Raw genomic sequence first — 25,882 nt, 5'->3', positions numbered from 1 at the left:
GATGTTGGGAGTGTCGGTGACGTTGGGAATGTCGGTGAAGTTGGGAGTGTCGGTGAAGTTGGGAGTGTCGGTGAAGCGGGGAGAGTCGGTGACGTTGGGAATGTCGGTGACATTGGGAGTGTCGGTGACGTTGGGAGTGTCGGTGAAGTTGGGAGTGTCGGTGAAGTTGGGAATGTCGGTGAAGTTGGGAGTGTCGGTGACGTTGGGAGTGTCGGTGACGTTGGGAGTGTCGGTGACGGGAGTGTCGGTGAAGTTGGGAGTGTCGGTGAAGTTGGGAGTGTCGGTGACGTTGGGAGTGTCGGTGACGTTGGGAGTGTCGGTGACGTTGGGAGAATCGGTGACGTTGTGAGTGTCGGTGACGTTGGGAATGTCGGTGAAGTTGGGAGTGTCGGTGAAGTTGGGAGTGTCGGTGAAGCGGGGAGAGTCGGTGACGTTGGGAATGTCGGTGACATTGGGAGTGTCGGTGACGTTGGGAGTGTCGGTGAAGTTGGGAGTGTCGGTGAAGTTGGGAATGTCGGTGAAGTTGGGAGTGTCGGTGACGTTGGGAGTGTCGGTGACGTTGGGAGTGTCGGTGACGGGAGTGTCGGTGAAGTTGGGAGTGTCGGTGAAGGTGGGAGTGTCGGTGACGTTGGGAGTGTCGGTGACGTTGGGAGTGTCGGTGACGTTGGGAGAGTCGGTGACGTTGTGAGTGTCGGTGACGTTGGGAGTGTCGGTGACGTTGGGAGTGTCGGTGACGTTGGGAGTGTCGGTTAAGTTGGGAGTGTCGGTGACGTTGGGAGTGTCGGTGACGTTGGGAGTGTCGGTGATGTTGGGAATGTCGGTGAAGTTGGGCGTGTCGGTGAAGTTGGGAGTGTCGGTGAAATTGGGAGTGTCGGTGACGTTGGGAGTGTCGGTGACGTTGGGAGTGTCGGTGAAGTTGGGAGTGTCGGTGACGTTGGGAGTGTCGGTGACGTTGGGAGTGTCGGTGAAGTTGGGAGTGTCGGTGATGTTGGGAATGTCGGTGAAGTTGGGAGTGTCGGTGACGTTGGCAGTGTCGGTGACGTTGGGAATGTCGCTGAAGTTGGGAGTGTCGGTGAAGTTGTGAGTGTCGATGACGGGAGTGTCGGTGAAGTTGGGAGTGCCGGTGAAGTTGGGAGTGTCGGTGAGGTTGGGAGTGTCGGTGACGTTGGGAATGTCGGTGAAGTTGGGAGTGTCGGTGAAGTTGGGAGTGTCGGTGAAGTTGGGAGTGTCGGTGAAGTTGGGAGTGTCGGTGAAGTTGGGAGTGTCGGTGAAGTTGGGATTGTCGGTGAAGTTGGGAGTGTCGGTGAATTTGGGAGTGTCGGTGACGTTGGGAGTGTCGGTGAAGTTGGGAGTGTCGGTGACGTTGGGAGTGTCGGTGACGTTGGGAGTGTCGGTGAAGTTGGGAGTGTCGGTGAAGTAGGGAATGTCGGTGAAGTTTGGAGTGTCGATGAAGTTGGGAGTGTCGGTGACGTTGGGAGTGTCGGTGACGTTGGGAGTGTCGGTGAAGTTGGGAGTGTCGGTGAAGTTGGGAATGTCAGTTACGTTGGGAGTGTCGGTGACGTTGGGAATGTCGGTGAAGTTGGGAGTGTCGGTGAAGTTGGGAATGTCGGTGACGGTGGGAGTGTCGGTGAAGTTGGGAGTGTCGGTGACGTTGGGAGTGTCGATGAAGTTGGGAGTGTCGGTGAAGTTGGGAGTGTCGGTGACGTTGGGAGTGTCGGTGAAGTTGGGAGTGTCGGTGAATTTTTGAGTGTCGGTGAAGTTGGGAGTGTCGGTGAAGTTCGGAGTGTCGGTGAAGTTGGGAGTGTCGGTGAAGTTGGGAATGTCGGTGACGGGAGTGTCGGTGAAGTTGGGAATGTCGGTGACGGGAGTGTCGGTGAAGTTGGGAGTGTCGGTGACGTTGGGAGTGTCGGTGAAGTTGGGAGTGTCGGTGAAGTTGGGAGTGTCGGTGACGGGAGTGTCGGTGAAGTTGGGAGTGTCGGTGAAGTTGGGAGTGTCGGTGACGTTGGGAGTGTCGGTGAAGTTGGGAGTGTCGGTGAAGTTGGGAATGTCGGGGACGTTGGGAGTGTCGTTGACGTTGGGAGTGTCGGTGACGTTGGGAGTGTCGGTGAAGTTGGGAATGTCGGTGATGTTGGGAGTGTCGGTGAAGTTGGGAGTGTCGGTGACGTTGGGAGTGTCGGTGACGTTGGGAGTGTCGGTGAAGTTGGGAGTGTCGGTGAAGTGGGGAGTGTCGGTGACGTTGGGAATGTCGGTGACATTGGGAGTGTCGGTGACGTTGGGAGTGTCAGTGAAGTTGGGAGAGTCGGTCGGTGAAGTTGGGAATGTCGGTGAAGTTGGGAGTGTCGGTGACGTTGGGAGTGTTGGTGACGTTGGGAGTGTCGGTGAAGTTGGGAGTGTCGGTGACGTTGGGAGTGTCGGTGACGTTGGGTGTGTCGGTGACGTTGGGATTGTCGGTGAAGTTGGGAATGTCGGTGAAGTTGGGAGTGTCGGTGAAGTTGGGAGTGTCGGTGACGCTGGGAGTGTCGGTGACGTTGGGAGTGTCGGTGACGTTGGGGTTGTCGGTGAAGTGGGGAATGTCGGTGAAGTTGGGAGTTTCGGTGAAGTTGGGAGTGTCGGTGATGTTGGGAGTGTCGGTGACGTTGGGAGTGTCGGTGACGTTGGGAGTGTCGGTGAAGTTGGGAGTGTCGGTGAAGTTGGGAATGTCGATGACGTTGGGAGTGTCGGTGAAGTTGGGAGTGTCGGTGACGTTGGGAGTGTCGGTGAAGTTGGGAATGTCGGTGAAGATGGGAGTGTCGGTGACGTTGGGAGTGTCGGTGAAGTTGGGACTGTCGGTGAAGTTGGGAGTTTCGGTGACGGGAGTGTCGGTGAAGTTGGGAGTGTCGGTGACGTTGGGAGTGTCGGTGACGTTGGGAGTGTCGGTGAAGTTGGGAATGTCGGTGACGTTGGGAGTGTCGATGAAGTTGGGAGTGTCGGTGAAGTTGGGAGTGTCGGTGACGTTGGGAGTGTCGGTGAAGTTGGGAGTGTCGGTGAATTTTTGAGTGTCGGTGAAGTTGGGAGTGTCGGTGAAGTTCGGAGTGTCGGTGAAGTTGGGAGTGTCGGTGAAGTTGGGAATGTCGGTGACGGGAGTGTCGGTGAAGTTGGGAATGTCGGTGACGGGAGTGTCGGTGAAGTTGGGAGTGTCGGTGACGTTGGGAGTGTCGGTGAAGTTGGGAGTGTCGGTGACGGGAGTGTCGGTGAAGTTGGGAGTGTCGGTGAAGTTGGGAGTGTCGGTGACGTTGGGAGTGTCGGTGAAGTTGGGAGTGTCGGTGAAGTTGGGAATGTCGGGGACGTTGGGAGTGTCGTTGACGTTGGGAGTGTCGGTGACGTTGGGAGTGTCGGTGAAGTTGGGAATGTCGGTGATGTTGGGAGTGTCGGTGAAGTTGGGAGTGTCGGTGACGTTGGGAGTGTCGGTGAAGTTGGGAATGTCGGTGAAGTTGGGAGTGTCGGTGAAGTTGGGAGTGTCGGTGACGTTGGGAGTGTCGGTGAAGTTGGGAGTGTCGGTGAAGTGGGGAGTGTCGGTGACGTTGGGAATGTCGGTGACATTGGGAGTGTCGGTGACGTTGGGAGTGTCAGTGAAGTTGGGAGAGTCGGTCGGTGAAGTTGGGAATGTCGGTGAAGTTGGGAGTGTCGGTGACGTTGGGAGTGTTGGTGACGTTGGGAGTGTCGGTGAAGTTGGGAGTGTCGGTGACGTTGGGAGTGTCGGTGACGTTGGGTGTGTCGGTGACGTTGGGATTGTCGGTGAAGTTGGGAATGTCGGTGAAGTTGGGAGTGTCGGTGAAGTTGGGAGTGTCGGTGACGCTGGGAGTGTCGGTGACGTTGGGAGTGTCGGTGACGTTGGGGTTGTCGGTGAAGTTGGGAATGTCGGTGAAGTTGGGAGTTTCGGTGAAGTTGGGAGTGTCGGTGATGTTGGGAGTGTCGGTGACGTTGGGAGTGTCGGTGACGTTGGGAGTGTCGGTGAAGTTGGGAGTGTCGGTGAAGTTGGGAATGTCGATGACGTTGGGAGTGTCGGTGAAGTTGGGAGTGTCGGTGACGTTGGGAGTGTCGGTGAAGTTGGGAATGTCGGTGATGTTGGGAGTGTCGGTGAAGTTGGGAGTGTCGGTGACGTTGGGAGTGTCGGTGACGTTGGGAGTTTCGGTGACGGGAGTGTCGGTGAAGTTGGGAGTGTCGGTGACGTTGGGAGTGTCGGTGACATTGGGAGTGTCGGTGACGTTGGGAGTGTCAGTGAAGTTGGGAGAGTCGGTCGGTGAAGTTGGGAATGTCGGTGAAGTTGGGAGTGTCGGTGACGTTGGGAGTGTTGGTGACGTTGGGAGTGTCGGTGAAGTTGGGAGTGTCGGTGACGTTGGGAGTGTCGGTGACGTTGGGTGTGTCGGTGACGTTGGGATTGTCGGTGAAGTTGGGAATGTCGGTGAAGTTGGGAGTGTCGGTGAAGTTGGGAGTGTCGGTGACACTGGGAGTGTCGGTGACGTTGGGAGTGTCGGTGACGTTGGGGTTGTCGGTGAAGTGGGGAATGTCGGTGAAGTTGGGAGTTTCGGTGAAGTTGGGAGTGTCGGTGATGTTGGGAGTGTCGGTGACGTTGGGAGTGTCGGTGACGTTGGGAGTGTCGGTGAAGTTGGGAGTGTCGGTGAAGTTGGGAATGTCGATGACGTTGGGAGTGTCGGTGAAGTTGGGAGTGTCGGTGACGTTGGGAGTGTCGGTGAAGTTGGGAATGTCGGTGAAGATGGGAGTGTCGGTGACGTTGGGAGTGTCGGTGAAGTTGGGACTGTCGGTGAAGTTGGGAGTTTCGGTGACGGGAGTGTCGGTGAAGTTGGGAGTGTCGGTGACGTTGGGAGTGTCGGTGACGTTGGGAGTGTCGGTGAAGTTGGGAATGTCGGTGACGTTGGGAGTGTCGATGAAGTTGGGAGTGTCGGTGAAGTTGGGAGTGTCGGTGACGTTGGGAGTGTCGGTGAAGTTGGGAGTGTCGGTGAAGTTGGGAGTGTCGGTGAAGTTGGGAATGTCGGTGAAGTTGGGAGTGTCGGTGACGTTGGGAGTGTCGGTGACGTTGGGAGTGTCGGTGACGGGAGTGTCGGTGAAGTTGGGAGTGTCGGTGAAGGTGGGAGTGTCGGTGACGTTGGGAGTGTCGGTGACGTTGGGAGTGTCGGTGACGTTGGGAGAGTCGGTGACGTTGTGAGTGTCGGTGACGTTGGGAGTGTCGGTGACGTTGGGAGTGTCGGTGACGTTGGGAGTGTCGGTTAAGTTGGGAGTGTCGGTGACGTTGGGAGTGTCGGTGACGTTGGGAGTGTCGGTGATGTTGGGAATGTCGGTGAAGTTGGGAATGTCGGTGAAGTTGGGAGTGTCGGTGAAGTTGGGAGTGTCGGTGACGTTGGGAGTGTCGGTGAAGTTGGGAGTGTCGGTGAAGTGGGGAGTGTCGGTGACGTTGGGAATGTCGGTGACATTGGGAGTGTCGGTGACGTTGGGAGTGTCAGTGAAGTTGGGAGAGTCGGTCGGTGAAGTTGGGAATGTCGGTGAAGTTGGGAGTGTCGGTGACGTTGGGAGTGTTGGTGACGTTGGGAGTGTCGGTGAAGTTGGGAGTGTCGGTGACGTTGGGAGTGTCGGTGACGTTGGGTGTGTCGGTGACGTTGGGATTGTCGGTGAAGTTGGGAATGTCGGTGAAGTTGGGAGTGTCGGTGAAGTTGGGAGTGTCGGTGACGCTGGGAGTGTCGGTGACGTTGGGAGTGTCGGTGACGTTGGGGTTGTCGGTGAAGTTGGGAATGTCGGTGAAGTTGGGAGTTTCGGTGAAGTTGGGAGTGTCGGTGATGTTGGGAGTGTCGGTGACGTTGGGAGTGTCGGTGACGTTGGGAGTGTCGGTGAAGTTGGGAGTGTCGGTGAAGTTGGGAATGTCGATGACGTTGGGAGTGTCGGTGAAGTTGGGAGTGTCGGTGACGTTGGGAGTGTCGGTGAAGTTGGGAATGTCGGTGATGTTGGGAGTGTCGGTGAAGTTGGGAGTGTCGGTGACGTTGGGAGTGTCGGTGACGTTGGGAGTTTCGGTGACGGGAGTGTCGGTGAAGTTGGGAGTGTCGGTGACGTTGGGAGTGTTGGTGACATTGGGAGTGTCGGTGACGTTGGGAGTGTCAGTGAAGTTGGGAGAGTCGGTCGGTGAAGTTGGGAATGTCGGTGAAGTTGGGAGTGTCGGTGACGTTGGGAGTGTTGGTGACGTTGGGAGTGTCGGTGAAGTTGGGAGTGTCGGTGACGTTGGGAGTGTCGGTGACGTTGGGTGTGTCGGTGACGTTGGGATTGTCGGTGAAGTTGGGAATGTCGGTGAAGTTGGGAGTGTCGGTGAAGTTGGGAGTGTCGGTGACACTGGGAGTGTCGGTGACGTTGGGAGTGTCGGTGACGTTGGGGTTGTCGGTGAAGTGGGGAATGTCGGTGAAGTTGGGAGTTTCGGTGAAGTTGGGAGTGTCGGTGATGTTGGGAGTGTCGGTGACGTTGGGAGTGTCGGTGACGTTGGGAGTGTCGGTGAAGTTGGGAGTGTCGGTGAAGTTGGGAATGTCGATGACGTTGGGAGTGTCGGTGAAGTTGGGAGTGTCGGTGACGTTGGGAGTGTCGGTGAAGTTGGGAATGTCGGTGAAGATGGGAGTGTCGGTGACGTTGGGAGTGTCGGTGAAGTTGGGACTGTCGGTGAAGTTGGGAGTTTCGGTGACGGGAGTGTCGGTGAAGTTGGGAGTGTCGGTGACGTTGGGAGTGTCGGTGACGTTGGGAGTGTCGGTGAAGTTGGGAATGTCGGTGACGTTGGGAGTGTCGATGAAGTTGGGAGTGTCGGTGAAGTTGGGAGTGTCGGTGACGTTGGGAGTGTCGGTGAAGTTGGGAGTGTCGGTGAAGTTGGGAGTGTCGGTGAAGTTGGGAATGTCGGTGAAGTTGGGAGTGTCGGTGACGTTGGGAGTGTCGGTGACGTTGGGAGTGTCGGTGACGGGAGTGTCGGTGAAGTTGGGAGTGTCGGTGAAGGTGGGAGTGTCGGTGACGTTGGGAGTGTCGGTGACGTTGGGAGTGTCGGTGACGTTGGGAGAGTCGGTGACGTTGTGAGTGTCGGTGACGTTGGGAGTGTCGGTGACGTTGGGAGTGTCGGTGACGTTGGGAGTGTCGGTTAAGTTGGGAGTGTCGGTGACGTTGGGAGTGTCGGTGACGTTGGGAGTGTCGGTGATGTTGGGAATGTCGGTGAAGTTGGGCGTGTCGGTGAAGTTGGGAGTGTCGGTGAAATTGGGAGTGTCGGTGACGTTGGGAGTGTCGGTGACGTTGGGAGTGTCGGTGAAGTTGGGAGTGTCGGTGAAGTTGGGAGTGTCGGTGACGTTGGGAGTGTCGGTGATGTTGGGAATGTCGGTGAAGTTGGGAGTGTCGGTGACGTTGGCAGTGTCGGTGACGTTGGGAATGTCGCTGAAGTTGGGAGTGTCGGTGAAGTTGTGAGTGTCGATGACGGGAGTGTCGGTGAAGTTGGGAGTGCCGGTGAAGTTGGGAGTGTCGGTGAGGTTGGGAGTGTCGGTGACGTTGGGAATGTCGGTGAAGTTGGGAGTGTCGGTGAAGTTGGGAGTGTCGGTGAAGTTGGGAGTGTCGGTGAAGTTGGGAGTGTCGGTGAAGTTGGGAGTGTCGGTGAAGTTGGGATTGTCGGTGAAGTTGGGAGTGTCGGTGAATTTGGGAGTGTCGGTGACGTTGGGAGTGTCGGTGAAGTTGGGAGTGTCGGTGACGTTGGGAGTGTCGGTGACGTTGGGAGTGTCGGTGAAGTTGGGAGTGTCGGTGAAGTAGGGAATGTCGGTGAAGTTTGGAGTGTCGATGAAGTTGGGAGTGTCGGTGACGTTGGGAGTGTCGGTGACGTTGGGAGTGTTGGTGAAGTTGGGAGTGTCGGTGAAGTTGGGAATGTCAGTTACGTTGGGAGTGTCGGTGAAGTTGGGAGTGTCGGTGAAGTTGGGAATGTCGGTGAAGTTGGGAGTGTCGGTGACGTTGGGAGTGTCGGTGACGTTGGGAGTGTCGGTGACGTTGGGAGTGTCGGTGACGTTGGGAGTGTCGGTGAAGTTGGGAGTGTCGGTGACGTTGGGAGTGTCGGTGACGTTGGGAATGTCGGTGAAGTTGGGAGTGTCGGTGAAGTTGGGAGTGTCGGTGACGTTGGGAGTGTCGGTGAAGTTGGGAGTGTCGTTGACGTTGGGTGTGTCTGTGACGTTGGGAGTATCGGTGACGTTGGGAGTGTCGGTGACGTTGGGAATGTCGGTGAAGTTGGGAGTGTCGGTGAAGTTGGGAATGTCGGTGACGGTGGGAGTGTCGGTGAAGTTGGGAGTGTCGGTGACGTTGGGAGTGTCGATGAAGTTGGGAGTGTCGGTGAAGTTGGGAGTGTCGGTGACGTTGGGAGTGTCGGTGAAGTTGGGAGTGTCGGTGAATTTTTGAGTGTCGGTGAAGTTGGGAGTGTCGGTGAAGTTCGGAGTGTCGGTGAAGTTGGGAGTGTCGGTGAAGTTGGGAATGTCGGTGACGGGAGTGTCGGTGAAGTTGGGAATGTCGGTGACGGGAGTGTCGGTGAAGTTGGGAGTGTCGGTGACGTTGGGAGTGTCGGTGAAGTTGGGAGTGTCGGTGAAGTTGGGAGTGTCGGTGAAGTTGGGAGTGTCGGTGACGGGAGTGTCGGTGAAGTTGGGAGTGTCGGTGAAGTTGGGAGTGTCGGTGACGTTGGGAGTGTCGGTGAAGTTGGGAGTGTCGGTGAAGTTGGGAATGTCGGGGACGTTGGGAGTGTCGTTGACGTTGGGAGTGTCGGTGACGTTGGGAGTGTCGGTGAAGTTGGGAATGTCGGTGATGTTGGGAGTGTCGGTGAAGTTGGGAGTGTCGGTGACGTTGGGAGTGTCGGTGAAGTTGGGAATGTCGGTGAAGTTGGGAGTGTCGGTGAAGTTGGGAGTGTCGGTGACGTTGGGAGTGTCGGTGAAGTTGGGAGTGTCGGTGAAGTGGGGAGTGTCGGTGACGTTGGGAATGTCGGTGACATTGGGAGTGTCGGTGACGTTGGGAGTGTCAGTGAAGTTGGGAGAGTCGGTCGGTGAAGTTGGGAATGTCGGTGAAGTTGGGAGTGTCGGTGACGTTGGGAGTGTTGGTGACGTTGGGAGTGTCGGTGAAGTTGGGAGTGTCGGTGACGTTGGGAGTGTCGGTGACGTTGGGTGTGTCGGTGACGTTGGGATTGTCGGTGAAGTTGGGAATGTCGGTGAAGTTGGGAGTTTCGGTGAAGTTGGGAGTGTCGGTGACGCTGGGAGTGTCGGTGACGTTGGGAGTGTCGGTGACGTTGGGGTTGTCGGTGAAGTTGGGAATGTCGGTGAAGTTGGGAGTTTCGGTGAAGTTGGGAGTGTCGGTGATGTTGGGAGTGTCGGTGACGTTGGGAGTGTCGGTGACGTTGGGAGTGTCGGTGAAGTTGGGAGTGTCGGTGAAGTTGGGAATGTCGATGACGTTGGGAGTGTCGGTGAAGTTGGGAGTGTCGGTGACGTTGGGAGTGTCGGTGAAGTTGGGAATGTCGGTGAAGATGGGAGTGTCGGTGACGTTGGGAGTGTCGGTGAAGTTGGGACTGTCGGTGAAGTTGGGAGTTTCGGTGACGGGAGTGTCGGTGAAGTTGGGAGTGTCGGTGACGTTGGGAGTGTCGGTGACGTTGGGAGTGTCGGTGAAGTTGGGAATGTCGGTGACGTTGCGATTGTCGGTGATGTTGGGGGTGTCGGTGACGTTGGGAGTGTCGGTGAAGTTGGGATTGTCGGTGAAGTTGGAAGTGTCGGTGAAGTTGGGAATGTCGATGACGTTGGGAGTGTCGGTGAAGTTGGGAATGTCGGTGACGGGAGTGTCGGTGAAGTTGGGAATGTCGGTGACGGGAGTGTCGGTGAAGTTGGGAGTGTCGGTGACGTTGGGAGTGTCGGTGAAGTTGGGAGTGTCGGTGAAGTTGGGAGTGTCGGTGAAGTTGGGAGTGTCGGTGACGGGAGTGTCGGTGAAGTTGGGAGTGTCGGTGAAGTTGGGAGTGTCGGTGACGTTGGGAGTGTCGGTGAAGTTGGGAGTGTCGGTGAAGTTGGGAATGTCGGGGACGTTGGGAGTGTCGTTGACGTTGGGAGTGTCGGTGACGTTGGGAGTGTCGGTGAAGTTGGGAATGTCGGTGATGTTGGGAGTGTCGGTGAAGTTGGGAGTGGTAGTGACGTTGGGAGTGTCGGTGAAGTTGGGAATGTCGGTGAAGTTGGGAGTGTCGGTGAAGTTGGGAGTGTCGGTGACGTTGGGAGTGTCGGTGAAGTTGGGAGTGTCGGTGAAGTGGGGAGTGTCGGTGACGTTGGGAATGTCGGTGACATTGGGAGTGTCGGTGACGTTGGGAGTGTCAGTGAAGTTGGGAGAGTCGGTCGGTGAAGTTGGGAATGTCGGTGAAGTTGGGAGTGTCGGTGACGTTGGGAGTGTTGGTGACGTTGGGAGTGTCGGTGAAGTTGGGAGTGTCGGTGACGTTGGGAGTGTCGGTGACGTTGGGTGTGTCGGTGACGTTGGGATTGTCGGTGAAGTTGGGAATGTCGGTGAAGTTGGGAGTGTCGGTGAAGTTGGGAGTGTCGGTGACGCTGGGAGTGTCGGTGACGTTGGGAGTGTCGGTGACGTTGGGGTTGTCGGTGAAGTTGGGAATGTCGGTGAAGTTGGGAGTTTCGGTGAAGTTGGGAGTGTCGGTGATGTTGGGAGTGTCGGTGACGTTGGGAGTGTCGGTGACGTTGGGAGTGTCGGTGAAGTTGGGAGTGTCGGTGAAGTTGGGAATGTCGATGACGTTGGGAGTGTCGGTGAAGTTGGGAGTGTCGGTGACGTTGGGAGTGTCGGTGAAGTTGGGAATGTCGGTGAAGATGGGAGTGTCGGTGACGTTGGGAGTGTCGGTGAAGTTGGGACTGTCGGTGAAGTTGGGAGTTTCGGTGACGGGAGTGTCGGTGAAGTTGGGAGTGTCGGTGACGTTGGGAGTGTCGGTGACGTTGGGAGTGTCGGTGAAGTTGGGAATGTCGGTGACGTTGCGATTGTCGGTGATGTTGGGGGTGTCGGTGACGTTGGGAGTGTCGGTGAAGTTGGGATTGTCGGTGAAGTTGGAAGTGTCGGTGAAGTTGAGAATGTCGATGACGTTGGGAGTGTCGGTGAAGTTGGGAGTGTCGGTGAAGTTGGGAGTGTCGGTGAAGTTGGGGATGTCGATGACGTTGGGAGTGTCGGTGAAGTTGGGAGTGTCGGTGACGTTGGGAGTGTCGGTGACGTTGGGAGTGTCGGTGAAGTTGGGAATGTCGGTGATGTTGGGAGTGTCGGTGAAGTTGGGAGTGTCGGTGAAGTTGGGAGTGTCGGTGAATTTGGGAGTGTCGGTGACGTTGGGAGTGTCGGTGACGTTGGGAATGTCGGTGACGTTGGGAGTGTCGGTGACGTTGGGAGTGTCGGTGAAGTTGGGAGTGTCGGTGAAGTTGGTAATGTCGGTGAAGTTGGGAATTTCGGTGACGTTGGCAGTGTCGGTGACGTTGGGAGTGTTGGGGACGTTGGGAGTGTCGGTGAAGTTGGGAGTGTCGGTGAAGTTGGGAGTGTCGGTGACGTTGGGAGTGTCGGTGAAGTTGGGAATGTCGGTGAAGTGGGGAGTGTCGGTGAAGTTGGGAGTGTCGGTGACGTTGGGAGTGTCGGTGACGTTGGGAGTGTCGGTGACGTTGGGAGTGTCGGTGAAGTTGGGAATGTCGGTGAAGTTGGGAGTGTCGGTGAAGTTGGGAGTGTCGGTGAAGTTGGGAGTGTCGGTGAAGTTGGGAATGTCAGTGACGTTGGGAGTGTCGGTGAAGTTAGGAGTGTCGGTGACGGGAGTGTCGGTGACGTTGGGAGTGTCGGTGAAGTTGGGAGTGTCGGTGAAGTTGGGAGTGTCGGTGACGGGAGTGTCGGTGAAGTTGGGAGTGTCGGTGAAGTTGGGAGTGTCGGTGACGTTGGGAGTGTCGGTGACGTTGGGAGTGTCGGTGAAGTTGGGAGTTTCGGTGACGTTGGGAGTGTCGGTGAAGTTGGGAGTGTCGGTGACGTTGGGAGTGTCGGTGAAGTTGGGAGTGTCGGTGACGTTGGGAGTCTCGGTGAAGTTGGGAGTGTCGGTGAAGTTGGGAGTGTCGGTGACGTGGGGAGAGTCGGTGACGTTGGGAATGTCGGTGACATTGGGAGTGTCGGTGACGTTGGGAGTGTCGGTGAAGTTGGGAGTGTCGGTGAAGTTGGGAAAGTCGGTGAAGTTGGGAGTGTCGGTGACGTTGGGAGTGTCGGTGACGTTGGGAGTGTCGGTGAAGTTGGGAGTGTCGGTGACGTTGGGAGTGTCGGTGACGTTGGGAGTGTCGGTGACGTTGGGATTGTCGGTGAAGTTGGGAATGTCGGTGAAGTTGGGAGTGTCGGTGAAGTTGGGAGTGTCGGTGACGTTGGGAGTGTCGGTGACGTTGGGAGTGTCGGTGACGTTGGGAGTGTCGGTGAAGTTGGGAATGTCGGTGACGGGAGTGTCCGTGAAGTTGGGAGTGTCGGTGAAGTTGGGAGTGTCGATGAAGTGGGGAGTGTCGGTGACGTTGGGAATGTCGGTGACATTGGGAGTGTCGGTGACGTTGGGAGTGTCGGTGAAGTTGGGAGTGTCGGTGAAGTTGGGAATGTCGGTGAAGTTGGGAGTGTCGGTGAGGGTGGGAGTGTCGGTGACGTTGGGAGTGTCGGTGAAGTTGGGAGTGTCGGTGACGTTGGGAGTGTCGGTGACGTTGGGAGTGTCGGTGACGTTGGGATTGTCGGTGAAGTTGGGAATGTCGGTGAAGTTGGGAGTGTCGGTGAAGTTGGGAGTGTCGGTGACGTTGGGAGTGTCGGTGACGTTGGGAGTGTCGGTGAAGTTGGGAGTGTCGGTGAAGTTGGGAATGTCGATGACGTTGGGAGTGTCGGTGAAGTTGGGAGTGTCGGTGACGTTGGGAGTTTCGGTGAAATTGGGAATGTCGGGGACGTTGGGAGTGTCGTTGACGTTGGGAGTGTCCGTGACGTTGGGAGTGTCGGTGAAGTTGGGAATGTCGGTGATGTTGGGAGTGTCGGTGACGTTGGGAGTGTCGGTGAAGTTGGGAGTGTCGGTGACGTTGGGAGTGTCGGTGACGTTGGGAGTGTCGGTGAAGTTGGGAGTGTCGGTGAAGTTGGGAGTATCGGTGAAGTTGGGAATGTCGATGACGTTGGGAGTGTCGGTGAAGTTGGGAGTGTCGGTGACGTTGGGAGTGTCGGTGAAATTGGGAATGTCGGGGACGTTGGGAGTTTCGTTGACGTTGGGAGTGTCGGTGACGTTGGGAGTGTCGGTGAAGTTGGGAATGTCGGTGATGTTGGGAGTGTCGGTGACGTTGGGAGTGTCGGTGAAGTTGGGAGTGTCGGTGACGTTGGGAGTGTCGGTGAAGTTGGGAATGTCGGTGAAGTTGGGAGTGTCGGTGAAGTTGGGAGTGTCGGTGACGTTGGGAGTGTCGGTAAAGTTGGGAGTGTCGGTGAAGTTGGGAGTGTCGGTGAAGTGGGGAGTGTCGGTGACGTTGGGAATGTCGGTGACGTTGGGAGTGTCGGTGACGTTGGGAGTGTCGGTGAAGTTGGGAGTGTCGGTGAAGTTGGGAATGTCGGTGAAGTTGGGAGTGTCGGTGACGTTGGGAGTGTCGGTGAAGTTGGGAGTGTCGGTGACGTTGGGAGTGTCGGTGACGTTGGGAGTATCGGTGACGTTGGGATTGTCGGTGAAGTTGGGAATGTCGGTGAAGTTGGGAGTGTCGGTGAAGTTGGGAGTGTCGGTGACGTTGGGAGTGTCGGAGACGTTGGGAGTGTCGGTGACGTTGGGAGTGTCGGTGAAGTTGGGAGTGTCGGTGAAGTTGGGAGTGTCGGTGAAGTTGGGAGTGTCGGTGAAGTTGGGACTGTCGGTGACGTTCGGAGTGTCGGTGAAGATGGGAATGTCGGTGAAGATGGGAGTGTCGGTGACTTTGGGAGTGTCGGTGAAGTTGGGAGTGTCGGTGAAGTTGGGAGTGTCGGTGACGGGAGTGTCGGTGAAGTTGGGAGTGTCGGTGAAGTTGGGAGTGTCGGTGAAGTTGGGAGTGTCGGTGACGTTGGGAGTGTCGGTGACGGGAGTGTCGGTGACGTTGGGAATGTCGGTGACGTTGGGAATGTCGTTGACGTTGGGAGTGTCGGTGACGTTGGGAGTGTCGGTGAAGTTGGGAGTGTCGGTGACGTTGGGAGTGTCGGTGAAGTTGGGAGTGTCGGTGACGTTGGGAGTGTCGGTGACGTTGGGAGTGTCGGTGAAGTTGGGAGTGTCGGTGAAGTTGGGAGTGTCGGTGACGTTGGGAGTGTCGGTGAAGTTGGGAGTGTCGGTGACGTTGGGAGTGTCGGTGACGTTGGGAGTGTCGGTGAAGTTGGGAGTGTCGGTGAAGTTGGGAGTGTCGGTGATGTTGGGAATGTCGATGACGTTGGGAGTGTCGGTGAAGTTGGGAGTGTCGGTGACGTTGGGAGTGTCGGTGAAATTGGGAATGTCGGGGACGTTGGGAGTGTCGTTGACGTTGGGAGTGTCGGTGACGTTGGGAGTGTCGGTGAAGTTGGGAATGTCGGTGATGTTGGGAGTGTCGGTGACGTTGGGAGTGTCGGTGAAGTTGGGAGTGTCGGTGACGTTCGGAGTGTCGGTGACGTTGGGAATGTCGGTGAAGTTGGGAGTGTCGGTGAAGTTGGGAGTGTCGGTGACGTTGGGAGTGTCGTTGACGTTGGGAGTGTCGGTGACATTGGGAGTGTCGGTGACGTTGGGAGTGTCGGTGAAGTTGGGAGTGTCGGTGAAGTTGGGAGTGTCGGTGAAGTTGGGAATGTCGATGACGTTGGGAGTGTCGGTGAAGTTGGGAGTGTCGGTGACGTTGGGAGTGTCGGTGAAATTGGGAATGTCGGTGACGTTGGGAGTGTCGGTGAAGTTGGGAGTGTCGGTGAAATTGGGACTGTCGGTGACGTTGGGAGTGTCGGTGACGTTGGGAGTGTCGGTGAAGTTGGGAGTGTCGGTGAAGTTGGGAATGTCGGTGAAGTTGGGAGTGTCGGTGACGTTGGGAGTGTCGGTGAAGTTGGGAGTGTCGGTGACGTTGGGAGTGTCGGTGACGTTGGGAGTGTCGGTGACGTTGGGATTGTCGGTGAAGTTGGGAATGTCGGTGAAGTTGGGAGTGTCGGTGAAGTTGGGAGTGTCGGTGACGTTGGGAGTTTCGGAGACGTTGGGAGTGTCGGTGACGTTGGGAGTGTCGGTGAAGTTGGGAGTGTCGGTGAAGTTGGGAGTGTCGGTGAAGTTGGGAGTGTCGGTGAAGTTGGGACTGTCGGTGACGTTCGGAGTGTCGGTGAAGATGGGAATGTCGGTGAAGATGGGAGTGTCGGTGACGTTGGGAGTGTCGGTGAAGTTGGGAGTGTCGGTGAAGTTGGGAGTGTCGGTGACGGGAGTGTCGGTGAAGTTGGGAGTGTCGGTGAAGTTGGGAGTGTCGGTGAAGTTGGGAGTGTCGGTGACATTGGGAGTGTCGGTGACGGGAGTGTCGGTGACGTTGGGAATGTCGGTGACGTTGGGAATGTCGTTGACGTTGGGAGTGTCGGTGACGTTGGGAGTGTCGGTGAAGTTGGGAGTGTCGGTGACGTTGGGAGTGTCGGTGAAGTTGGGAGTGTCGGTGACGTTGGGAGTGTCGGTGACGTTGGGAGTGTCGGTGAAGTTGGGAGTGTCGGTGACGTTGGGAGTGTCGGTGAAGTTGGGAGTGTCGGTGACGTTGGGAGTGTCGGTGACGTTGGGAGTGTCGGTGAAGTTGGGAGTGTCGGTGAAGTTGGGAGTGTCGGTGATGTTGGGAATGTCGATGACGTTGGGAGTGTCGGTGAAGTTGGGAGTGTCGGTGACGTTGGGAGTGTCGGTGAAATTGGGAATGTCGATGACGTTGGGAGTGTCGGTGAAGTTGGGAGTGTCGGTGACGTTGGGAGTGTCGGTGAAATTGGGAATGTCGGTGATGTTGGGAGTGTCGGTGACGTTGGGAGTGTCGGTGAAGTTGGGAGTGTCGGTGAAGTTGGGAATGTCGGTGATGTTGGGAGTGTCGGTGACGTTGGGAGTGTCGGTGAAGTTGGGAGTGTCGGTGACGTTGGGAGTGTCGGTGACGTTGGGAGTGTCGGTGACATTGGGAGTGTCGGTGACGTTGGGAGTGTCGGTGAAGTTGGGAGTGTCGGTGAAGTTGGGAGTGTCGGTGAAGTTGGGAATGTCGATGACGTTGGGAGTGTCGGTGAAGTTGGGAGTGTCGGTGACGTTGGGAGTGTCGGTGAAATTGGGAATGTCGGTGACGTTGGGAGTGTCGGTGAAGTTGGGAGTGTCGGTGAAATTGGGACTGTCGGTGACGTTGGGAGTGTCGGTGACGTTGGGAGTGTCGGTGAAGTTGGGAGTGTCGGTGAAGTTGGGAATGTCGGTGAAGTTGGGAGTGTCGGTGACGTTGGGAGTGTCGGTGAAGTTGGGAGTGTCGGTGACGTTGGGAGTGTCGGTGACGTTGGGAGTGTCGGTGACGTTGGGAGTGTCGGTGACGGGAGTGTCGGTGAAGTTGGGAGTGTCGGTGAAGTTGGGAGTGTCGGTGAAGTTGGGAGTGTCGGTGACGTTGGGAGTGTCGGTGAAGTTGGGAGTGTCGGTGACGTTGGGAGTGTCGGTGACGTAGGGAATGTCGGTGAAGTTGGGAGTGTCGGTGACGTTGGGAGTGTCGGTGACGGGAGTGTCGGTGACGTTGGGAATGTCGGTGACGTTGGGAATGTCGGTGACGATGGGAGTGTCGGTGACGTTGGGAGTGTCGGTGAAGTTGGGAGTGTCGGTGACGTTGGGAGTGTCGGTGAAGTTGGGAGTGTCGGTGACGTTGGGAGTGTCGGTGACATTGGGAGTGTCGGTGACGTTGGGAATGTCGGTGACGTTGGGAGTGTCGGTGAAGTTGGGAGTGTCGGTGACGTTGGGAGTGTCGGTGACGTTGGGAGTGTCCGTGACGTTGGGAGTGTCGGTGACGTTGGGAGTGTCGGTGACATTGGGAGTGTCGGTGAAGTTGGGAATGTCGGTGAAGTTGGGAGTGTCGGTGACGTTGGGAATGTCGGTGACGTTGGGAGTGTCGGTGACGTTGGGAATGTCGGTGAAGTTGGGAGTGTCGGTGACGTTGGGAGTGTCGGTGAAGTTGGGAGTGTCGGTGACGTTGGGAGTGTCGGTGAAGTTGGGAATGTCGGTGACGTTGGGAGTGTGGTGAAGTCGGGAATGTCGGTGACGTTGGGAATGTCGGTGACGTTGGGAGTGTCGGTGACGTTGGGAGTGTCGGTGACGTTGGGAGTGTCGGTGACGTTGGGAGTGTCGGTGAAGTTGGGAATGTCGGTGACGTTGCGATTGTCGGTGATGTTGGGAGTGTCGGTGACGTTGGGAGTGTCGGTGAAGTTGGGAGTGTCGGTGAAGTTGGGAGTGTCGGTGAAGTTGGGAATGTCGATGAAGTTGGGAGTGTCGGTGAAGTTGGGAGTGTCGGTGAAGTTGGGAGTGACGGTGAAGTTGGGAATGTCGATGACGTTGGGAGTGTCGGTGAAGTTGGGAGTGTCGGTGATGTTGGGAGTGTCGGTGACGTTGGGAGTGTCGGTGAAGTTGGGAATGTCGGTGATGTTGGGAGTGTCGGTGAAGTTGGGAGTGTCGGTGAAGTTGGGAGTGTCGGTGAAGTTGGGAGTGTCGGTGACGTTCGGAGTGTCGGTGACGTTGGGAATGTCGGTGACGTTGGCAGTGTCGGTGACGTTGGGAGTGTTGGTGACGTTGGGAGTGTCGGTGAAGTTGGGAGTGTCGGTGAAGTTGGGAGTGTCGGTGACGTTGGGAATGTCGGTGAAGTTGGGAATGTCGGTGAAGTGGGGAGTGTCGGTGAAGTTGGGAGTGTCGGTGACGTTGGGAGTGTCGGTAACGTTGGGAGTGTCGGTGACGTTGGGAGTGTCGGTGAAGTTGGGAATGTCGGTGAAGTTGGGAGTGTCGGTGAAGTTGGGAGTGTCGGTGAAGTTGGGAGTGTCGGTGAAGTTGGAAATGTCGGTGACGTTGGGAGTGTCGGTGAAGTTGGGAGTGTCGGTGACAGGAGTCTCGGTGACGTTGGGAGTGTCGGTGAAGTTGGGAGTGTCGGTGAAGTTGGGAGTGTCGGTGACGTTGGGAGTGTCGGTGACGTTGGGAGTGTCGGTGAAGTGGCGAGTTTCGGTGACGTTGGGAGTGTCGGTGAAGTTGGGAGTGTCGGTGATGTTGGGAGTGTCGGTGAAGTTGGGAGTGTCGGTGACGTTGGGAGTGTCGGTGAAGTTGGGAGTGTCGGTGAAGTTGGGAGTGTCGGTGAAGTGGGGAGTGTTGGTGACGTTGGGAATGTCGGTGACATTGGGAGTGTCGGTGACGTTGGGAGTGTCGGTGAAGTTGGGAGTGTCGGTGAAGTTGGGAATGTCGGTGAAGTTGGGAGTGTCGGTGACGTTGGGAGTGTCGGTGACGTTGGGAGTGTCGGTGAAGTTCGGAGTGTTGGTGACGTTGGGAGTGTCGGTGACATTGGGATTGTCGGTGAAGTTGGGAATGTCGGTGAAGTTGGGAGTGTCGGTGAAGTTGGGAGTGTCGGTGACGTTGGGAGTGTCGGTGACGTTGGGAATGTCGGTGACGGGAGTGTCGGTGAAGTTGGGAGTGTCGGTGACGTTGGGAGTGTCGGTGAAGTTGGGAGTGTCGGTGAAGTTGGGAGTGTCGGTGACGTTGGGAGTGTCGGTGACGTTGGGAGTGTCGGTGAAATTGGGAGTGTCGGTGACGTTGGGAGTGTCGGTGAAGTTGGGAGTGTCGGTGATGTTGGGAATGTCGATGACGTTGGGAGTGTCGGTGAAGTTGGGAGTGTCGGTGACGTTGGGAGTGTCGGTGAAATTGGGAATGTCGATGACGTTGGGAGTGTCGGTGAAGTTGGGAGTGTCGGTGACGTTGGGAGTGTCGGTGAAATTGGGAATGTCGGTGATGTTGGGAGTGTCGGTGACGTTGGGAGTGTCGGTGACGTTGGGAGTGTCGGTGACGTTGGGAGTGTCGGTGACATTGGGAGTGTCGGTGACGTTGGGAGTGTCGGTGAAGTTGGGAGTGTCGGTGAAGTTGGGAGTGTCGGTGAAGTTGGGAATGTCGATGACGTTGGGAGTGTCGGTGAAGTTGGGAGTGTCGGTGACGTTGGGAGTGTCGGTGAAATTGGGAATGTCGGTGACGTTGGGAGTGTCGGTGAAGTTGGGAGTGTCGGTGAAATTGGGACTGTCGGTGACGTTGGGAGTGTCGGTGACGTTGGGAGTGTCGGTGAAGTTGGGAGTGTCGGTGAAGTTGGGAAAGTCGGTGAAGTTGGGAGTGTCGGTGACGTTGGGAGTGTCGGTGAAGTTGGGAGTGTCGGTGACGTTGGGAGTGTCGGTGACGTTGGGAGTGTCGGTGACGTTGGGAGTGTCGGTGACGGGAGTGTCGGTGAAGTTGGGAGTGTCGGTGAAGTTGGGAGTGTCGGTGAAGTTGGGAGTGTCGGTGACGTTGGGAGTGTCGGTGAAGTTGGGAGTGTCGGTGACGTTGGGAGTGTCGGTGACGTAGGGAATGTCGGTGAAGTTGGGAGTGTCGGTGACGTTGGGAGTGTCGGTGACGGGAGTGTCGGTGACGTTGGGAATGTCGGTGACGTTGGGAATGTCGGTGACGATGGGAGTGTCGGTGACGTTGGGAGTGTCGGTGAAGTTGGGAGTGTCGGTGACGTTGGGAGTGTCGGTGAAGTTGGGAGTGTCGGTGACGTTGGGAGTGTCGGTGACATTGGGAGTGTCGGTGACGTTGGGAATGTCGGTGACGTTGGGAGTGTCGGTGAAGTTGGGAGTGTCGGTGACGTTGGGAGTGTCGGTGACGTTGGGAGTGTCCGTGACGTTGGGAGTGTCGGTGACGTTGGGAGTGTCGGTGACGTTGGGAGTGTCGGTGAAGTTGGGAATGTCGGTGAAGTTGGGAGTGTCGGTGACGTTGGGAATGTCGGTGACGTTGGGAGTGTCGGTGACGTTGGGAATGTCGGTGAAGTTGGGAGTGTCGGTGACGTTGGGAGTGTCGGTGAAGTTGGGAGTGTCGGTGACGTTGGGAGTGTCGGTGAAGTTGGGAATGTCGGTGACGTTGGGAGTGTGGTGAAGTCGGGAATGTCGGTGACGTTGGGAATGTCGGTGACGTTGGGAGTGTCGGTGACGTTGGGAGTGTCGGTGACGTTGGGAGTGTCGGTGACGTTGGGAGTGTCGGTGAAGTTGGGAATGTCGGTGACGTTGCGATTGTCGGTGATGTTGGGAGTGTCGGTGACGTTGGGAGTGTCGGTGAAGTTGGGAGTGTCGGTGAAGTTGGGAGTGTCGGTGAAGTTGGGAATGTCGATGAAGTTGGGAGTGTCGGTGAAGTTGGGAGTGTCGGTGAAGTTGGGAGTGACGGTGAAGTTGGGAATGTCGATGACGTTGGGAGTGTCGGTGAAGTTGGGAGTGTCGGTGATGTTGGGAGTGTCGGTGACGTTGGGAGTGTCGGTGAAGTTGGGAATGTCGGTGATGTTGGGAGTGTCGGTGAAGTTGGGAGTGTCGGTGAAGTTGGGAGTGTCGGTGAAGTTGGGAGTGTCGGTGACGTTCGGAGTGTCGGTGACGTTGGGAATGTCGGTGACGTTGGCAGTGTCGGTGACGTTGGGAGTGTTGGTGACGTTGGGAGTGTCGGTGAAGTTGGGAGTGTCGGTGAAGTTGGGAGTGTCGGTGACGTTGGGAATGTCGGTGAAGTTGGGAATGTCGGTGAAGTGGGGAGTGTCGGTGAAGTTGGGAGTGTCGGTGACGTTGGGAGTGTCGGTGACGTTGGGAGTGTCGGTGAAATTGGGAGTGTCGGTGACGTTGGGAGTGTCGGTGAAGTTGGGAGTGTCGGTGATGTTGGGAATGTCGATGACGTTGGGAGTGTCGGTGAAGTTGGGAGTGTCGGTGACGTTGGGAGTGTCGGTGAAATTGGGAATGTCGATGACGTTGGGAGTGTCGGTGAAGTTGGGAGTGTCGGTGACGTTGGGAGTGTCGGTGAAATTGGGAATGTCGGTGATGTTGGGAGTGTCGGTGAAGTTGGGAGTGTCGGTGACGTTGGGAGTGTCGGTGACGTTGGGAGTGTCGGTGACGTTGGGAATGTCGGTGACGGGAGTGTCGGTGAAGTTGGGAGTGTCGGTGACGTTGGGAGTGTCGGTGACGTTGGGAATGTCGGTGACGGGAGTGTCGGTGAAGTTGGGAGTGTCGGTGACGTTGGGAGTGTCGGTGAAGTTGGGAGTGTCGGTGAAGTTGGGAGTGTCGGTGACGTTGGGAGTGTCGGTGACGTTGGGAGTGTCGGTGAAATTGGGAGTGTCGGTGACGTTGGGAGTGTCGGTGAAGTTGGGAGTGTCGGTGATGTTGGGAATGTCGATGACGTTGGGAGTGTCGGTGAAGTTGGGAGTGTCGGTGACGTTGGGAGTGTCGGTGAAATTGGGAATGTCGATGACGTTGGGAGTGTCGGTGAAGTTGGGAGTGTCGGTGACGTTGGGAGTGTCGGTGAAATTGGGAATGTCGGTGATGTTGGGAGTGTCGGTGACGTTGGGAGTGTCGGTGACGTTGGGAGTGTCGGTGACGTTGGGAGTGTCGGTGACATTGGGAGTGTCGGTGACGTTGGGAGTGTCGGTGAAGTTGGGAGTGTCGGTGAAGTTGGGAGTGTCGGTGAAGTTGGGAATGTCGATGACGTTGGGAGTGTCGGTGAAGTTGGGAGTGTCGGTGACGTTGGGAGTGTCGGTGAAATTGGGAATGTCGGTGACGTTGGGAGTGTCGGTGAAGTTGGGAGTGTCGGTGAAATTGGGACTGTCGGTGACGTTGGGAGTGTCGGTGACGTTGGGAGTGTCGGTGAAGTTGGGAGTGTCGGTGAAGTTGGGAAAGTCGGTGAAGTTGGGAGTGTCGGTGACGTTGGGAGTGTCGGTGAAGTTGGGAGTGTCGGTGACGTTGGGAGTGTCGGTGACGTTGGGAGTGTCGGTGACGTTGGGAGTGTCGGTGACGGGAGTGTCGGTGAAGTTGGGAGTGTCGGTGAAGTTGGGAGTGTCGGTGAAGTTGGGAGTGTCGGTGACGTTGGGAGTGTCGGTGAAGTTGGGAGTGTCGGTGACGTTGGGAGTGTCGGTGACGTAGGGAATGTCGGTGAAGTTGGGAGTGTCGGTGACGTTGGGAGTGTCGGTGACGGGAGTGTCGGTGACGTTGGGAATGTCGGTGACGTTGGGAATGTCGGTGACGATGGGAGTGTCGGTGACGTTGGGAGTGTCGGTGAAGTTGGGAGTGTCGGTGACGTTGGGAGTGTCGGTGAAGTTGGGAGTGTCGGTGACGTTGGGAGTGTCGGTGACATTGGGAGTGTCGGTGACGTTGGGAATGTCGGTGACGTTGGGAGTGTCGGTGAAGTTGGGAGTGTCGGTGACGTTGGGAGTGTCGGTGACGTTGGGAGTGTCCGTGACGTTGGGAGTGTCGGTGACGTTGGGAGTGTCGGTGACGTTGGGAGTGTCGGTGAAGTTGGGAATGTCGGTGAAGTTGGGAGTGTCGGTGACGTTGGGAATGTCGGTGACGTTGGGAGTGTCGGTGACGTTGGGAATGTCGGTGAAGTTGGGAGTGTCGGTGACGTTGGGAGTGTCGGTGAAGTTGGGAGTGTCGGTGACGTTGGGAGTGTCGGTGAAGTTGGGAATGTCGGTGACGTTGGGAGTGTGGTGAAGTCGGGAATGTCGGTGACGTTGGGAATGTCGGTGACGTTGGGAGTGTCGGTGACGTTGGGAGTGTCGGTGACGTTGGGAGTGTCGGTGACGTTGGGAGTGTCGGTGAAGTTGGGAATGTCGGTGACGTTGCGATTGTCGGTGATGTTGGGAGTGTCGGTGACGTTGGGAGTGTCGGTGAAGTTGGGAGTGTCGGTGAAGTTGGGAGTGTCGGTGAAGTTGGGAATGTCGATGAAGTTGGGAGTGTCGGTGAAGTTGGGAGTGTCGGTGAAGTTGGGAGTGACGGTGAAGTTGGGAATGTCGATGACGTTGGGAGTGTCGGTGAAGTTGGGAGTGTCGGTGATGTTGGGAGTGTCGGTGACGTTGGGAGTGTCGGTGAAGTTGGGAATGTCGGTGATGTTGGGAGTGTCGGTGAAGTTGGGAGTGTCGGTGAAGTTGGGAGTGTCGGTGAAGTTGGGAGTGTCGGTGACGTTCGGAGTGTCGGTGACGTTGGGAATGTCGGTGACGTTGGCAGTGTCGGTGACGTTGGGAGTGTTGGTGACGTTGGGAGTGTCGGTGAAGTTGGGAGTGTCGGTGAAGTTGGGAGTGTCGGTGACGTTGGGAATGTCGGTGAAGTTGGGAATGTCGGTGAAGTGGGGAGTGTCGGTGAAGTTGGGAGTGTCGGTGACGTTGGGAGTGTCGGTAACGTTGGGAGTGTCGGTGACGTTGGGAGTGTCGGTGAAGTTGGGAATGTCGGTGAAGTTGGGAGTGTCGGTGAAGTTGGGAGTGTCGGTGAAGTTGGGAGTTTCGGTGAAGTTGGAAATGTCGGTGACGTTGGGAGTGTCGGTGAAGTTGGGAGTGTCGGTGACAGGAGTCTCGGTGACGTTGGGAGTGTCGGTGAAGTTGGGAGTGTCGGTGAAGTTGGGAGTGTCGGTGACGTTGGGAGTGTCGGTGACGTTGGGAGTGTCGGTGAAGTGGCGAGTTTCGGTGACGTTGGGAGTGTCGGTGAAGTTGGGAGTGTCGGTGATGTTGGGAGTGTCGGTGAAGTTGGGAGTGTCGGTGACGTTGGGAGTGTCGGTGAAGTTGGGAGTGTCGGTGAAGTTGGGAGTGTCGGTGAAGTGGGGAGTGTTGGTGACGTTGGGAATGTCGGTGACATTGGGAGTGTCGGTGAAGTTGGGAGTGTCGGTGACGTTGGGAGTGTCGGTGAAATTGGGAATGTCGGTGACGTTGGGAGTGTCGGTGAAGTTGGGAGTGTCGGTGAAATTGGGACTGTCGGTGACGTTGGGAGTGTCGGTGACGTTGGGAGTGTCGGTGAAGTTGGGAGTGTCGGTGAAGTTGGGAATGTCGGTGAAGTTGGGAGTGTCGGTGACGTTGGGAGTGTCGGTGAAGTTGGGAGTGTCGGTGACGTTGGGAGTGTCGGTGACGTTGGGAGTGTCGGTGACGTTGGGAGTGTCGGTGACGGGAGTGTCGGTGAAGTTGGGAGTGTCGGTGAAGTTGGGAGTGTCGGTGAAGTTGGGAGTGTCGGTGACGTTGGGAGTGTCGGTGAAGTTGGGAGTGTCGGTGACGTTGGGAGTGTCGGTGACGTAGGGAATGTCGGTGAAGTTGGGAGTGTCGGTGACGTTGGGAGTGTCGGTGACGGGAGTGTCGGTGACGTTGGGAATGTCGGTGACGTTGGGAATGTCGGTGACGATGGGAGTGTCGGTGACGTTGGGAGTGTCGGTGAAGTTGGGAGTGTCGGTGACGTTGGGAGTGTCGGTGAAGTTGGGAGTGTCGGTGACGTTGGGAGTGTCGGTGACATTGGGAGTGTCGGTGACGTTGGGAATGTCGGTGACGTTGGGAGTGTCGGTGAAGTTGGGAGTGTCGGTGACGTTGGGAGTGTCGGTGACGTTGGGAGTGTCCGTGACGTTGGGAGTGTCGGTGACGTTGGGAGTGTCGGTGACATTGGGAGTGTCGGTGAAGTTGGGAATGTCGGTGAAGTTGGGAGTGTCGGTGACGTTGGGAATGTCGGTGACGTTGGGAGTGTCGGTGACGTTGGGAATGTCGGTGAAGTTGGGAGTGTCGGTGACGTTGGGAGTGTCGGTGAAGTTGGGAGTGTCGGTGACGTTGGGAGTGTCGGTGAAGTTGGGAATGTCGGTGACGTTGGGAGTGTGGTGAAGTCGGGAATGTCGGTGACGTTGGGAATGTCGGTGACGTTGGGAGTGTCGGTGACGTTGGGAGTGTCGGTGACGTTGGGAGTGTCGGTGACGTTGGGAGTGTCGGTGAAGTTGGGAATGTCGGTGACGTTGCGATTGTCGGTGATGTTGGGAGTGTCGGTGACGTTGGGAGTGTCGGTGAAGTTGGGAGTGTCGGTGAAGTTGGGAGTGTCGGTGAAGTTGGGAATGTCGATGAAGTTGGGAGTGTCGGTGAAGTTGGGAGTGTCGGTGAAGTTGGGAGTGACGGTGAAGTTGGGAATGTCGATGACGTTGGGAGTGTCGGTGAAGTTGGGAGTGTCGGTGATGTTGGGAGTATCGGTGACGTTGGGAGTGTCGGTGAAGTTGGGAATGTCGGTGATGTTGGGAGTGTCGGTGAAGTTGGGAGTGTCGGTGAAGTTGGGAGTGTCGGTGAAGTTGGGAGTGTCGGTGACGTTCGGAGTGTCGGTGACGTTGGGAATGTCGGTGACGTTGGCAGTGTCGGTGACGTTGGGAGTGTTGGTGACGTTGGGAGTGTCGGTGAAGTTGGGAGTGTCGGTGAAGTTGGGAGTGTCGGTGACGTTGGGAATGTCGGTGAAGTTGGGAATGTCGGTGAAGTGGGGAGTGTCGGTGAAGTTGGGAGTGTCGGTGACGTTGGGAGTGTCGGTAACGTTGGGAGTGTCGGTGACGTTGGGAGTGTCGGTGAAGTTGGGAATGTCGGTGAAGTTGGGAGTGTCGGTGAAGTTGGGAGTGTCGGTGAAGTTGGGAGTGTCGGTGAAGTTGGAAATGTCGGTGACGTTGGGAGTGTCGGTGAAGTTGGGAGTGTCGGTGACAGGAGTCTCGGTGACGTTGGGAGTGTCGGTGAAGTTGGGAGTGTCGGTGAAGTTGGGAGTGTCGGTGACGTTGGGAGTGTCGGTGACGTTGGGAGTGTCGGTGAAGTGGCGAGTTTCGGTGACGTTGGGAGTGTCGGTGAAGTTGGGAGTGTCGGTGATGTTGGGAGTGTCGGTGAAG

The sequence above is a fragment of the Somniosus microcephalus genome, chromosome 4 (genome assembly GCF_052327205.1).
Source record: "Somniosus microcephalus isolate GS21.2 chromosome 4, FLI_Smic_1.0, whole genome shotgun sequence".
NCBI classification, from domain to species: domain Eukaryota; kingdom Metazoa; phylum Chordata; class Chondrichthyes; order Squaliformes; family Somniosidae; genus Somniosus; species Somniosus microcephalus.
The sequence above is the reverse complement of the archived record's forward strand: the minus strand, read 5'-3'. Positions refer to the sequence as shown.